We start from the raw sequence: 14,390 nt of genomic DNA on the forward strand, positions 1-14,390 counted from the left end.
CCTAAACGTAATCTTTTTATAGCAGTTATAAAAATAATTTTTATTAAAAAATATATAGATTTCTAGGGGATTATATAGAATTTTAGAATGAAATTATTTTTTTTTAATAATTTAAGTTTAACCAAAATGCATATTATATATAAAGGGTAATTAAGAAGAAATATTATAAAAAATATTTATCTATATATAAAGTTATATATATTTATAAAATATATTTATTGAAAATTTAGTTTATAAAAATTAAATATAAAACAATTGCTTATCAAAACTTGTATGTGGCTATATATATATGTGTATATATATATGTGTAATATATATATGTGTATATATATATATGTGTATATATATATTATCTATGTATATATGTATATATATGTGTATATATATATATCTATATGTATATCTATGTGTATATATATATATATGATTATATAGTATATATATGTGTATATATATATATGTATATGTATGTATGTGTATATATGTATGTATATGTATGTATATATATGCATGTATATAGTACACACACACACAGGCATTTTGATTGACTATAAACACACACACACATATATTTGTTTATTTTAGTTATTGTTTTAAATTTAGTAATAAAACCAGGTAGTGCCTTGAAGATATTTTAGTTATTGTTTTAAATTTAGTAATAGTAATTAGTTGTTGAAAGAAAAGGCATTCATGAGGTTTTTGTATATATAGGTAATTAGACATTTATTTCACATGATATAAAACAGATGAAATATGAACATTTGCATATTGACTCTGATACATAACCTCTTCGGTGTCTCTGCTCTGCTCATTGTATGGTGTACAGTATATACATCATGAACTTTACAGTTTATACATACATTTATTTGACACACCAAACCCTGCTTATTGCTTTATCAACTGTTTTAAACGCTTGCTCCTCGTGTGCTATTCTCCTCAAACTAAAGCCATCCTCTGGAATACTCTTCTTAAAACTGTAATACTCTGTACTCGTCTCTCTAGTTAAATATATTTGTTAAATATATATATGAAATAGTAAGATGGAACATTCATGAGTGTGTCGGGGAACAGTTGTGGTGGCTATTGCGGACTATCCGGTGTATATTTCGTTTTATACATCATGTAGATCGTTTGCAGTATGCTGTACCTTATTGAGCAGTTTGTAGTCTGTTTATTGTTTATACATAAATCCTCTGATATCAAAAAAGCAAGGATGGGTGTCGTACAGTGCAAAAGATATGAGTACTAAAAATCGCGTCGACCAACAATAGATAAAACCGGGAGCGATTGATTAAAATCCATATAAAACAAGCGAACCATGAACGCAACCCTCGGCAGTCTGAATTAAACAAGTGGGTTTATGGGCTTTACTTCCTGTTGACAGTGAGTCTGGGTGCTGTAATGTACATCAGCGAGGGTTTAATAGCACCTCTGCACACCCAATCAAACACAACTCAACTCTGGGATCTACAGATGCTTCAGGAAAACTCAAGAGTACAATAGGAATATAAATAATAAGCACTATAAATGAATCGTTTGAACTAAGGCCTGGACGTCGCTGTGTGTCGGTCAGCTGATGGGCGGCACTTCCTGTCTGTCTGATGATGATGATGACGATGATGTGTGTGGCTCACGGCGGGACGTCCTCTCACATGCTTCACTGCTGGACACACAGAACAACATTTTACACACTTGGTTTAAGATACATTAACATGTTAATATCTAAATAAATCTCAAAGAAAGAAAAAAAATCCTGGTCATGTCATATTTGATCCCCAAAAAACATTTGTTTCAAGACAAATGGAACGTTAAGATTTGTTTATTATTTATTAAGATAATATATATATATATGATATATATAGATATATATATATATATATATATATATATATATATTATATACTATATATATATATATGCACATTAATTTCCAGAAAATTAAGCACATATACTACACAATCTTGTTACTGAAATGCAAGAAAAAAAAAATTCTGATGACTATAATTAAAAAATACATCATTTTAATTGCAATGAAAGTACATGAAAATATATATATACATTGTGATACAATTTGTTGAATACTGAATTTAATTCATGATGATTTTAATTTTAAAAATGGCATCCAAATGGGATGATTTTCATGACTTAGTTTAGAGGAAACTATAATTTCATAATGCAAAAAAAAAAAAAAAAAAAAAGGTTGTAATTGCTCCCAAATGTGCGACATATAACTCATGTTTTTCTTTGATTTTGGAGACAAATATGACTCTTTGATTTCTTTGTGATCTCGATGCAGTCAAGAAGACTTTTTGGAAGTGAAATAATGCATGAATTGTGCATGAACTGCATCACAGCACCCAAGTTGTTTTCATTAAGAAACACAAATTGCCTTTGTATTTAATTGGCTTCACTTGCTGACAAAAAAAAAATTAAAAAATTCAACCTCTCCGTTCCACAGAACATCAATTAAAAGGCATGCGTTCATGCAAGTAATACAAATCATAACAAACTATGTTTATATTGTCGATAGAAATATCAGCATATGCACCAAATTGCAGATTTTTTTAATAAACAGACCTGTTTTTGAACTCCATATTCTCACTATATCATACTGTATGAACCTGAAAAGCCTTATATATGATGCTAACTAGATACATGTGTGTGTGTGTTTATTTATATATATATATATAGTATATATATATTATATATATATATATATATATGAGCGTGTTGTCATGTGCAGTGATGTCTGAATGACTCTTAATTGCACTGTTAATTATTGAAGCTTTATGCTCACTGAGACTCTAGGAAGCTAATGAACTCTAGTTGGAAAGCTAATTACTGCTTCATTTGAGACGATCCTTCATTTTCCTCCGAGAACAGACAGATTACACACACACACACTTGTATTTATGATGCAGTAAAACCCTTCAGAAAACGACTCCTGTAAGCTGGTGTGAAACGCTCGGACTGATTTTATGAGGAGAGACATTACAAACACGCTACATAAAAACATGATTAAAACACACAAAGTGACGTGTGTGGTGAAGTGAGTCAGACTGCTGACGTGTGCGTCTTACTCGTCCGTCTCTCCTCTCACACACACATGAAGTGCGATCCGTCCGTCAGCTGTGGGGGGGAGGGCGGAGGCGGGGGAGAGGAGGAGGAGCTTGGAGATTGGGGCGGAGTCGACAGACTGTTCACTGCAAAACCCACAGCACATGCACACAGACACACAGACAGACAGACAAGCTGGTTAATCACACACTCATGTTCAAGCAGGACACTAAATGAAGACTTCTTATCTAGAAATGCCTCTGTTTTTAAAAATACTGGAAGAGTCTATCAAATGACATTTAAATGAGTCCTTTGAACCGATTCTTTTTAGTGAATCAAAAATACATACTGGTCGTGCTGATTATTTTCTGACTTACAAAAATCAAGTTGTAAAACACTCAAAAACAGAACAGGTTTAGTGTTAGTGGCACCGCCTTCAGGTGCACAGAAAATGTTAAATATTTAAATTATTATATAATTTAATAAATAAATGAATATGTAAGTTATAAATATATAGCTATTTAAATACATGCGTATATAAATTAATATATAGGTAATTTATAAATAATTTAATTTATAAATGAACATTTCAATTAGGGATGCATGATACCACTTTTTCCAGAACGAGGCCGATACGGATACTTTAATTTTTGGTACTTGCCAATACTGAGTATCGATACTTGTATTTTTATTGCGTTTGTAATTAAAAAAAAATAAATACTGGGTACTGAAAGCAAAGGAATATATATGTTAGTTGTCTTAGTTCATTTAGCAAATGAATATTTCCTTCAGTTATTTTCACACTTAATTATGCCAATTAAAATGTATTCTACAAGCTTTTGTTACTCTCACTGCTCATGTTTTTGCTCTGTGGTGCTTCATCTTTAATTTAACAGCATTAGAGCTGCTCCACTGCAGAGGCTCTGTACTGTAATCACAAGCTGTTTTCCTGCAATAATGTAAGGAATCACTGGTTAGCCTATACACAAATCTTCCAACAGTGATGCACATACTTTCTGAAACATAAGTCGTGTTTTTATCATCTGAAATGTGCTATATGCATATAATGCAATTAACGTCAACAAGCAAAACATGCCAAGCACGTGCACACATTTGCACAGGTGCAGAATTGGACACGTACAGTATGGCCAATAAATCTCTCCTTACCGTCAACTAACTTAATCCGACCGAACTACAAACCTTCCAGTGCTGTCTGTGAGAAAGAGATCGTGCATCTGTGCCGCCGAGTGCTCAATCCTGCATGCTTTGCTTATCAGCTATACATGCATGAATACTGAATGTTTAATATTATATTAAGTACATGCATGTAGTTCATAGACATCCATAATCTCTAATAACTTCATTCTGCTCTCTGTTGTTCTGTTGTTTGTCTGAACACTGCACTGTTCACATGCTGTGTGTTATCGGCTTTTGGTATCGGAGCATTTTCATGAGTACAAGTACAGGAGCGCAGTATCGGTGCATCCCTAATATAAATCAATAAATATACCAATACATTATTCACTAATATCAAATTCGCTAAAAAGTTATAAACATTAAAGTTGTAACCATACAGATATTTAGATATATACATATTTATTTATTTATAATTATATTTTTAAATATTTGCATTGAAATGTAATTTAAGATATATATATTATATACAGTACAGGTCAAAAAGTTTTGGAAACATTACTATTTTTAATGTTTTTGAAAGAAGTCTCTTCTGCTCATCAAGCCTGCATTTATTTGATCAAAAATACAGAAAAAACAGTAATATTGTGAAATATTATAACAACTTAAAATAATAGTTTTCTATTTGAATATACTTAAAAAAAATAATTTATTCCTGTGATGCAAAGCTGAATTTTCAGCATCATTACTCCAGCCTTCAGTGTCACATGTAACATCCAGTCTATCACATGATCATTTAGAAATCATTCTAATATTCTGATTTATTATGAGTGTTGGAAACAGTTCTGCTGTCTAATATATTTGATGAATAAAAGGTTCAAAAGAACTGCATTTATTCAAAATAAAAAAAAAATTCTAATAATATATATTCTAATAAATATATTTTCTTTACTATAATTTTTTATCAATTTAACACATCCTTGCTGAATAAAAGTATTGATTTTATTTAAAAAAAAAGAAAGAAAAAAATTACTGACCCCAAATTACTGACCAGTAGTGTATATTGTTATTACAAAATATTTATATTTTAAAAACATAGCTTCTTTTTTTTTTTTTTACTTTTTATTCATCAAAGTATCCTGAAAAAGTATCACATGTTCTGAAAAAAATATTAAGCAGCAGAACTGTTTCCAACTTTGATAATGAATCATCATATTAGAATGATTTCTAAAGGATCATGTGATAATAATCCTAATAATTCAGCTTTGCATCACAGAAATAAATGATAATTTAAAGTATAATAAATTTAAAAATAATTCTTTTAAATTTAAATAATATATCACAATATTAAATTTTTTTCTGTATTTTTGATCAAATAAACGCAGGCTTGATGAGCAGAAGAAACTTCTTTCAAAAACATTAAAAATAGTAATGTTTCCAAACTTTTGACCTGTACTGTATATATATATATATATATATATATATATATATATATATATATATATATATATAGATATATATATATATATATATATATATCCAAACTTTTGACCTGTACTGTGTATATATATATATCTTTATAATATATAAATTAATATATAAGTTATAGATATTTAAATACATATGTATATTAAAATAATCACATTTAATATGTTTTTAATTTAATATATTTTTGTTTAATCTACTTCACTGAAAAGTAATGAAAGACAAATACACATCAGGTTTAGTGTTAGTGGTTTGAAGGGGGAGAAGGTCTTGAACACTTTCCTTTCAATCCAGATGTTTTAATGCAGGTTAATGGAGTGAATCAGAACTACAGAGAGCTCATCTTCACCTGACATCAGCGTGCCGTGTTTGCTGTTGGTCAGCTCATAAGACATGTCCTGCTCTTGACTGGACGGCTGCTCCTCCTCTTCCTCCTCCTCGTCTTCCTCAGTGCCCACGCGCACCATGACGGCCGTCTGTAAGCTGACACACACAGCGGAGAGCGCTCAAACCTCCGTTCTGAAGCGACACGTGTGTGTGTGTGTGTGTGTGTGTGTATGTGTGTGTGTTCAGATCAGTGTGAAGTGATCTGTACCTGTTCTGAGCGGCCAGAGTCCTGCGGTACTCTAGTGGACTCACACATTTGGGCTCTGATTGGTCCTCGCTCTTCAGAAGAGACTCTTTAATGGAGGCCGATCGGGACAGGGGCGCTTTCTCCTGACACAAACACATGAAATAAACTCTCATACTGGACCCTACATCATTCACAGGGACCCTTCAGAGTGTTCACTGCTCCCTAGTGAGGGATATTTAGATATATGATGACATAATATATTGATTTGAAATAAAAAATAACAAATTAAATAATTAATGTAAGGGTGGTCATGATACCAGTACCAATAATATTTCACCATTCTTGATCCCAATTTTGATACCAATGCAATATCAATATGCATACATTAATATGAATGAGCATATATAACAAGAATTTTAGCTTAGACATAATATTAAGCTAATATTATATATAATATATAACATAATAATAATATAAAGCTTATAAATCAGAATATATATTACTTTTTAATAACTTTTAATATTTTTCTTATATTTCTTTCTTTTAATATTTTAATATTAACATGAATTAAGTTGAATGAAACACTGATCAGCTGTTTATGTTAGCAGTGTTATTTTATTATCATTAAGATACTATTACGGTTTTCATTCATAGCTTGAAATAGGTTTGATTTTTACATTTTACATTTTCATTTAAATTTTACAGTTTTAGTAATTATATTGTCTCTCTCTGACATTTTTTATTTTTTTAAATGTCCATATAGTATTTTACCATTATTTATTTCAGTTTTAGTTATTTTAGTACATCAAGTTAAATTTAATAAAAATAAGAAATATCTCTTTAGCAACTAGCTGGAATAAAATTAAAAGTTTTTTAAAAATATTTTATTTGATTGTAGTCAACATTTATTTTACGCTTACATTTTAGTTAACTATTAAAACCCATTCCAAACTTTAGTAGACATGCTGTATTTACAGGGATTAGGAACAATGAATTCAAATGGCTTTCCCATGAGTTGTCCAGTCATTATTAATGGATAAGGATTTAATAAAAATATGCAGATAGCAGAACTATTTATGATATTTAAATAATAATTTATCATTGTAATTTAATATACACCTGTATAATTTATTAATCTCCATATTATATATATACCTTGTTCTCCAGGTAAGCATTTCCAGATTCTAGATCTTCAGTATTCTTGCAGTTTCTTTCCGCTTCAGTCGGTTTGGTCGCCAGCTCTCGTTCCTCAGGCGACGTGTCTCTGCGGTCGTCCTGCTCATCCGGAGAGATCACCGGGCTCTTCTTACGCATCTGAGGGGACAGAAGCACACAGAAGAGGAAGCAGTGAGCAAGGAAACGCTGGAGATGTTCACAGATGTCCATTCTGAAGCCTGGCAGGAACGCAGCGAGCCGGAAAACTGCAAAGTGCAGCGCCGTGGGGAATCATTAGGAGCACTTGAATTACAAAACTCTTACGGCGGAGCAGGGCCCTCAGGACCAGATGCATGATGGGAATGTGACATCCGTTGTTGATGCATTCATGTGCTGTGCTTGTCTGAGCTGGTTCACTCGTGTGACCGAGCATTTACAAACCTCAGATGATAACAGTCAACTAACATGCACAAGCTCTCAGTTTCTGTCCATGAAGTAAAAAAGCAACGTGAGGCAACAAGACCCCAGTCAATCAGAACATACCTCATGTTTAAAATGCAGCAATGACAACTCCACAACTGTGACTGTGCAGAGATTCGAGTGTATTTTTAAGCGCATAAACACACTAACGAGTCCAACTCGTCTGAAAGCAGATGCTGGTACAGTACCTGTAGGGTGTAGTAGGGGTTGTCTTTAGTGAAGGAGAGGCTGCGGGACAGTGATCCGTCCTCTCTCCTCCGTTCACGTATCGCCCCCTGCTGGTGCCTCCTGATGCGCTCCATCTGCTCCTCAACGCTCATGCGTGTTCGGCCCACCTCTACAGCGCTGCTCATGTGCTCCACCGCACTGTGCGGACGGTCCTGCGGCTGGGACTAAACATACATATATTATATATGCATAAAAAAAACACATAAATATTAAACAAATACTAATATAAAATACGAAGCATAATTCTATACTAAGCAAAAAAAAAATAAAAAAAATAAATAAATATATGTATATATATATATATATATATATTTTTTTTTTTTTTAATTTTTATTTTTTTATTTAAGATTAATAGATTAATAAAAAAATATTATAGTATAATTCCATATACATATATATATATATTATATAATATAATTCAATATATGTTTAATAATATGAAATATATATATACACACATAAATTGGATACAAATATTTTAGATTCATATATTCATAATATATATATTCATATATTGACACAAAATATTAATAGATTATAAATTATTATACAAATACTAGTATGAAAAATGTATCATCTATTAACTAAAAATGTTATTAGATATATAATTTTATATTATATATTCATATATTATACACATATGAACATGCAGATTAATTCATTAACTTATATTAAAAGTACATAAAACTGAATTTTAAATTTAGATGCTAAAGTCATGTCACCAGCGCAGTATATTATCGTTTCAAATGTGTATTTATGTGTCCTAAGCCAAACCTAACCAGTATGTAACCAACCAGCACAAGCTTAAACTCACCTAGCAATGCCTTAGCAACCACCCTGAACACCTTAGCAACCATGCTAAGCACAGCACAGCACCCATTTGTTAAACCCAACCCACATTGTTCCGTATAAACTGCAGACTTACTGTTCTGGGATCAGGTTTCTTGCTCTTCCTCAAGGTGACATAAGAGGCGATGGTGGAGGATTCAGGCATGGGTGATTTAGTCCTGGAACTGACCACTCCAACAGAGTAAACTACACCTGACAGACAGACACAGACAGATCAGCAGGAAGGCCTTTAGGACTGTAAATGATATGTACAGTATATATATATATATATATGTTTGACGTGTTTGTCAGGCACCTTTGGTGACACCGGGCTGCTCTTTCTCTGCCGTCTGCTCAGATTTGTCTTCGCCGTTGCTCTCGTCGACTTCGGCTACCGTGGTGAGCTCCGGCTCGCTCTTATACAGTCTGTAATCGGGCCCCTGAGAGCAGAGATTCCACCTGTTTACACATGATTAACCGTACCAGACCTGCTGATTCTGCTGCCGTTATGTGAAGGTTATGATCACGGATTACAAAAAAAAAAAAAAAAAAAAAAAAAAAAAAAAAAAAGCCTCACAAAGGATAAGGTACAAACCTACGCAGTGCTGCTGATCTACTGAATGTCATGCAGAAAACACTCCAGGATGAACATTTGATAAAACCCAAAAGGGTTAAAAAGAAAAAGCACTTGAATAAAAAACAAAATGGGGTTTTTAAAATGAATATTCTGCCTAAAATGAAAATGGTCAACTATTTCTTCATTACACAGGAAACAATAGCACCATACAAGATTGTAATGACGGGTGAGGATGGGTAAATATAATGACAGAAACTGCTTTCTTGGGGTGAAATATTTCTTAAAAAGCTGGTAACTCAAGAGCAGGTGGCTGATATAATGCAGGTGCATAATTAATACATTTTAATATTTCAAATAGGCTAAATAGAAACAATATTAATTTGTTTCATTTAGAAATTTTTAATGGTTTATTATGTTAATGTATAGGTGGTCAGTAAAAATGTAATTAATTATATATATAAAAAAAACAAGTCAAATAGTTTCTGATGTTAAATAATGCATAGGTGATCAGTAAAAAAATAATAATATAAAGATGTAAAAAGAAAATCAGTCAGAAATCGTTTAAGGTGCTAATGTATAACCTGAGAGGTCAGCAAAAAAATAATATAAAAATCAGTCAGAAATTGTTTTAAAAATTAAACAATGTAAAGGTGGTCAGTATAAATTATTAAGATAAAAATTGGAAAGAAATCAGGCTGAAATAATTTATGATGTTACATAATGTCAGCGATTCTCAATTCCAGTGCTCGCGCCCCCCAGCTCTGCATATTTCACACGTCTCTCTTTGTTAACACACCTGATTCAGATAATCAGCTCGTTAGAAGAGAGCTCCGTGCATGAACTGTGTTCCCATTGACATGCTCCCTACACAGTGTTCAGTGCTCCCTACTCCCTGAGCAGGGGAAATCTGTTGAAGTTTACCTCACTCGCACACTTCAGTGCACTTTGAATGGAACATATTAAGTTCGCTTCGAACTGGAATCATGGCGGGATATCGTGTGATGTCCACTTCGCAGTGCACTTACTTTCGAATAGAACAAACGTCTGAAACCATAAGAGAAACATACAAAATGTGCAGAGCAGGGGGTGCGAGGACTGGAATTGAGAACCGCTGCATAATGTATAGATGGTCCGTAAAAATGAACTAAATAAAATTAAACAATTTGGGGGGAAAAAATCTGTCAGAAATGTTTTATGATGTTAAATGATGTATGGGTAGTCAGTAAAAAGTGACATAAAAATTGGGGGAAAAATAATAAAATAAATAAAAACTGGAAAGAAATCAGACAGAAATGACTGATTATCGACTGACGAGGCTGAGATGATGGGAATCAACACAAAGTGGATGTGTTTTTAAGCTAATGCAGGTCATCTCAGAATGGCAGACATATGCTTCTAAACTCAAAATCAGAGCTAATGTTGGGTTTCTGAAGCGATGGCGATGGGTTAAATGGGATGGGGTGGGCGAGGGGGTCACAGCTGCGTCTTACGCTGTGGGCGCCGTTGCGCTGGGCGGCCTTGCGGTCCTCGGGCCGGTGAGGGGTGGTGCGGGGTGCGGGAGGCGGCCGGTCTCCCCCCTCATACGAGTACGGGAGAGGAGGACGCGGAGGCACTGAGTCTGACTCCTACACAGCGCACACAACGGGACAGTGAAGGAGACTGTTGCCACGGGCAACAACCAACCAAAGCAGCACAATACAGGTGTCCTGAGGATCGTGAGCGTGTGGTCTGTGCTTGTTTAGACAATTAGACAGTGATTATCATCATGATGTCTGGAATGATCACTTACGTCACTTTTATGCAGGTTTGACAGGGGGTTTGCACCAGGAAAACCTACAAATACAGAAGAAGAAGGGTAAAACACTTAGGAATTCATGCAACTAGTGTTGCTATTGTTAACAAAATGAACCAATGGATTTAGTTAATTGAAATAAAGCTGAAATAATATATAAATGACAGATTAAAAACTTAAACGAAAATTAGAAATGTTGCCTTGGCAACTAGCTGAAATAAATTTAAGCTGAAGTACTAAAATTACTAAAACTAAAGCTGACTGAAATATAAAAAAGACTAATAAAAATGTAAAAAAAATAAAATAAAATAAATAATACTAAAATAATACTGATTATAACAGTTATTACTGCAAATTATTGTAAAAAAAAAGTCATAAAAATGTAACACTTGTAAAATAAATCTTAAATAATATATGAAAATTTATGTTAACTGGAAAATGTTTTAAAAATTTATAGTTTTGTTTTATTACTGCAAATTACTGTAATAAAATATTTTCATTAAAACAATATATGTCATTAAATTCATGTAAAAAAGTATAATTATTTTAAAATAATTTTTTTAAATAATTATACGGGTTAAAATTTCTATAATGAACAATGTATGGAATTCTTTTTTTAAGTATATATATGTAAAAAAATATATATATATAAAAAAATAAACCTTAATATATGAAGATTTATAGATTATAAAAAGGTTTATAACTGTATAACTCTTGTGCTGAGGCCAACAAAAACTTTGTCAGAGTGAGTAGGAAGCAGAAGAAAACTCATGTCTGTTACTGTGGTGTGAGTTGAGTTTGTGTGCTTTTCTGGTTCTCTCACTGGGTTCTGCGTTTCTCTTAGGTTTGCTCTTGTTCAGCACCTCCATCACATCCTGAATCCTCCACAACTCCTTCTGGATCTGAACGTGTTTTTGGCTGGGCGGCTCGGTCTGCGTGCGCACACACAAACACCTCAGCTCAATACACATCTTCAGTATACATTCACAGCTAGTATTCAATCAGAGGTGTCACCTGTGGGCTCCCGAGGGCCTCGAGCTGCTCCAGCAGGTTTGTTTTGGCCATGGTGACGTCCGCCTCCAGTCGATCGTACTCTCTCCAGCTCCGCTCCAGCTCCTGTCAGCAGCACAGCATTATGGGTGAGCGTGTAGCATTGCATCAATTAAAGCAAACGTTACGAGGAACGTACAGTGTTGACGCGCGACACCTCTCTGCAGGTGCTGAGCAGACCGCTCTGGAGAACGTCCCGCTGCTGGATGACGCTCTGCACCGCCGTGGGGTTTTCAGCGCTCATCTCGATCTCCTGACTGGCCGACAGTAAGGCCGTCTCCAGTGTGTGCTGCAAACACACACACACACACACACACACACACACACGTGTGAATGAGACGGGCGTCACAACGCACTGCGACACGCTGAGGATGAAAATGTTCACTACCTTTTCTCTGTGGAGCTGCTGCAGTTTTTCTTCTTGAGTTCTCACTACTTTATCCTGCTCACACAGTCGACTTAACTTCGCCTGCAACGGTCAGATCTATTCAACTGAATTCTTTTTAAGCCAATGCATATCAATATGTTTTATATGTACAAATATTCTGTGTAGTAGTTGTGAAAACAGCATGTATAATAATTATACAAGAATCTATAAAATAAAAAAAAAAAAAAATAAAGAAAATAAATAAAGAAAATAATAAAATAAAATAAAATAAAATAAAAAAATAAAAAATAAAAAATAAAATAAAATAAAATAAAAAATAAATAAAATAAAATAAAATAAAATAAAAAATAAAATAAAATAAAATAAAATAAAATAAAATAAAATAAAATAAAATAAAATAAAAAATAAAATAAAATAAAATAAAATAAAATACCATTCTTTCCTTCCTGGTGTCATATGAAACATCAAAATGTAAACGATTCAATAATTATTATAGAATAATGTGTACGTTTCAGCACCCTAAAAGGCTTTAAATGATGTACAGAGCAGTATTTACTCTTAGTTTGCACTTAGTCTTTATTAAAGGTTTTATGATTCCATATTTAGTCCATATTCATCTCTATTCATGCATTCAAAAGTTGCTCATATAGCTTAATGAATGAATGATCATCCACTAACATTCTATAATAAATCTTAACTATTCAACAGCATTTTTAACTCATCTGGTAAAGATATAAAAAAAAAAAAAAAAAAAAAAAAAAAAAAAGGAATTGAAAAATGGGTCAAGAAAAGCAAACACAAATGCTTTTTAAATTGATAATTAAAAGTTGCATTTATAAAAATATTTTATTCTTGCAAATAACTACATTTTTAAATATGAATGACAGAATTTAATGTTTAATCTAAATGATAATTTTTAAACGTTCTTATTTTATATTTGCCCGTTTGGCTGAAAAGTGGTTTAATCATTTGCAAATTTTTAAAATCATTTATGTTTGACAACTCATGCCTCCATGAAGTGTATAAATTGCTCTATATAACTGTTTTTTGTATACTATATTGTTATGAATGTTTAACAGAAGCACAACCTCAAATAATAATTGTCACAATGTAATCATACAATCATAGCAACAGTCAGTTTTTTGTAGTAGGGTAGTCTTATTTCATTGTTGTGCTGCTCGTGTGTTATTAAGTAGGTGTTTTCTCTGTACTCTTCAGGACTCATCTGCTAAAATCAAAGGAAATAATGTCAGATATGATATGCATTATATAATTCATCACTCTAGACTGCTTTGAGACTCTGTGCATGAAGCAATGGAGCAAGCGACATGAGTCTGTGTGCAGTTGATTTACTACAGCTGAACATGCAACTTACTCGTCAATACACTGTCAGATAAAGGGAAAAATTATTGAGACTTTAAATAAGGAACTTTTTTTGCAACAGTGATTCAGTAAATCCGGTGTAGTATAAATGCATGGCGCTGTGCAACAGGGATCTTTATATACAGTCACACTGCATACAAAAGCACTGGGACTGACACGAACCAAACAATCCACATGAAACATGCAAACTCCATCCAAACAGCTCGGAGGAAGCAAATGGGAAAGTTTGATGGATGTTTTAACACATACGGGTCCACGC

At 32.9% G+C, this 14,390-nt stretch overlaps 1 pseudogene; it reads right to left on the reverse strand.

Annotated features, from left to right (window-relative positions):
* Window positions 1–1,146: 1,146 nt before the first annotated feature.
* The window catches only part of LOC109072216, a 140,351-nt pseudogene continuing 127,107 nt past the window's right edge, over window positions 1,147–14,390 (reverse strand).

This window comes from Cyprinus carpio, chromosome A4 (assembly GCF_018340385.1).
Source record: "Cyprinus carpio isolate SPL01 chromosome A4, ASM1834038v1, whole genome shotgun sequence".
Lineage (NCBI taxonomy): Eukaryota > Metazoa > Chordata > Actinopteri > Cypriniformes > Cyprinidae > Cyprinus > Cyprinus carpio.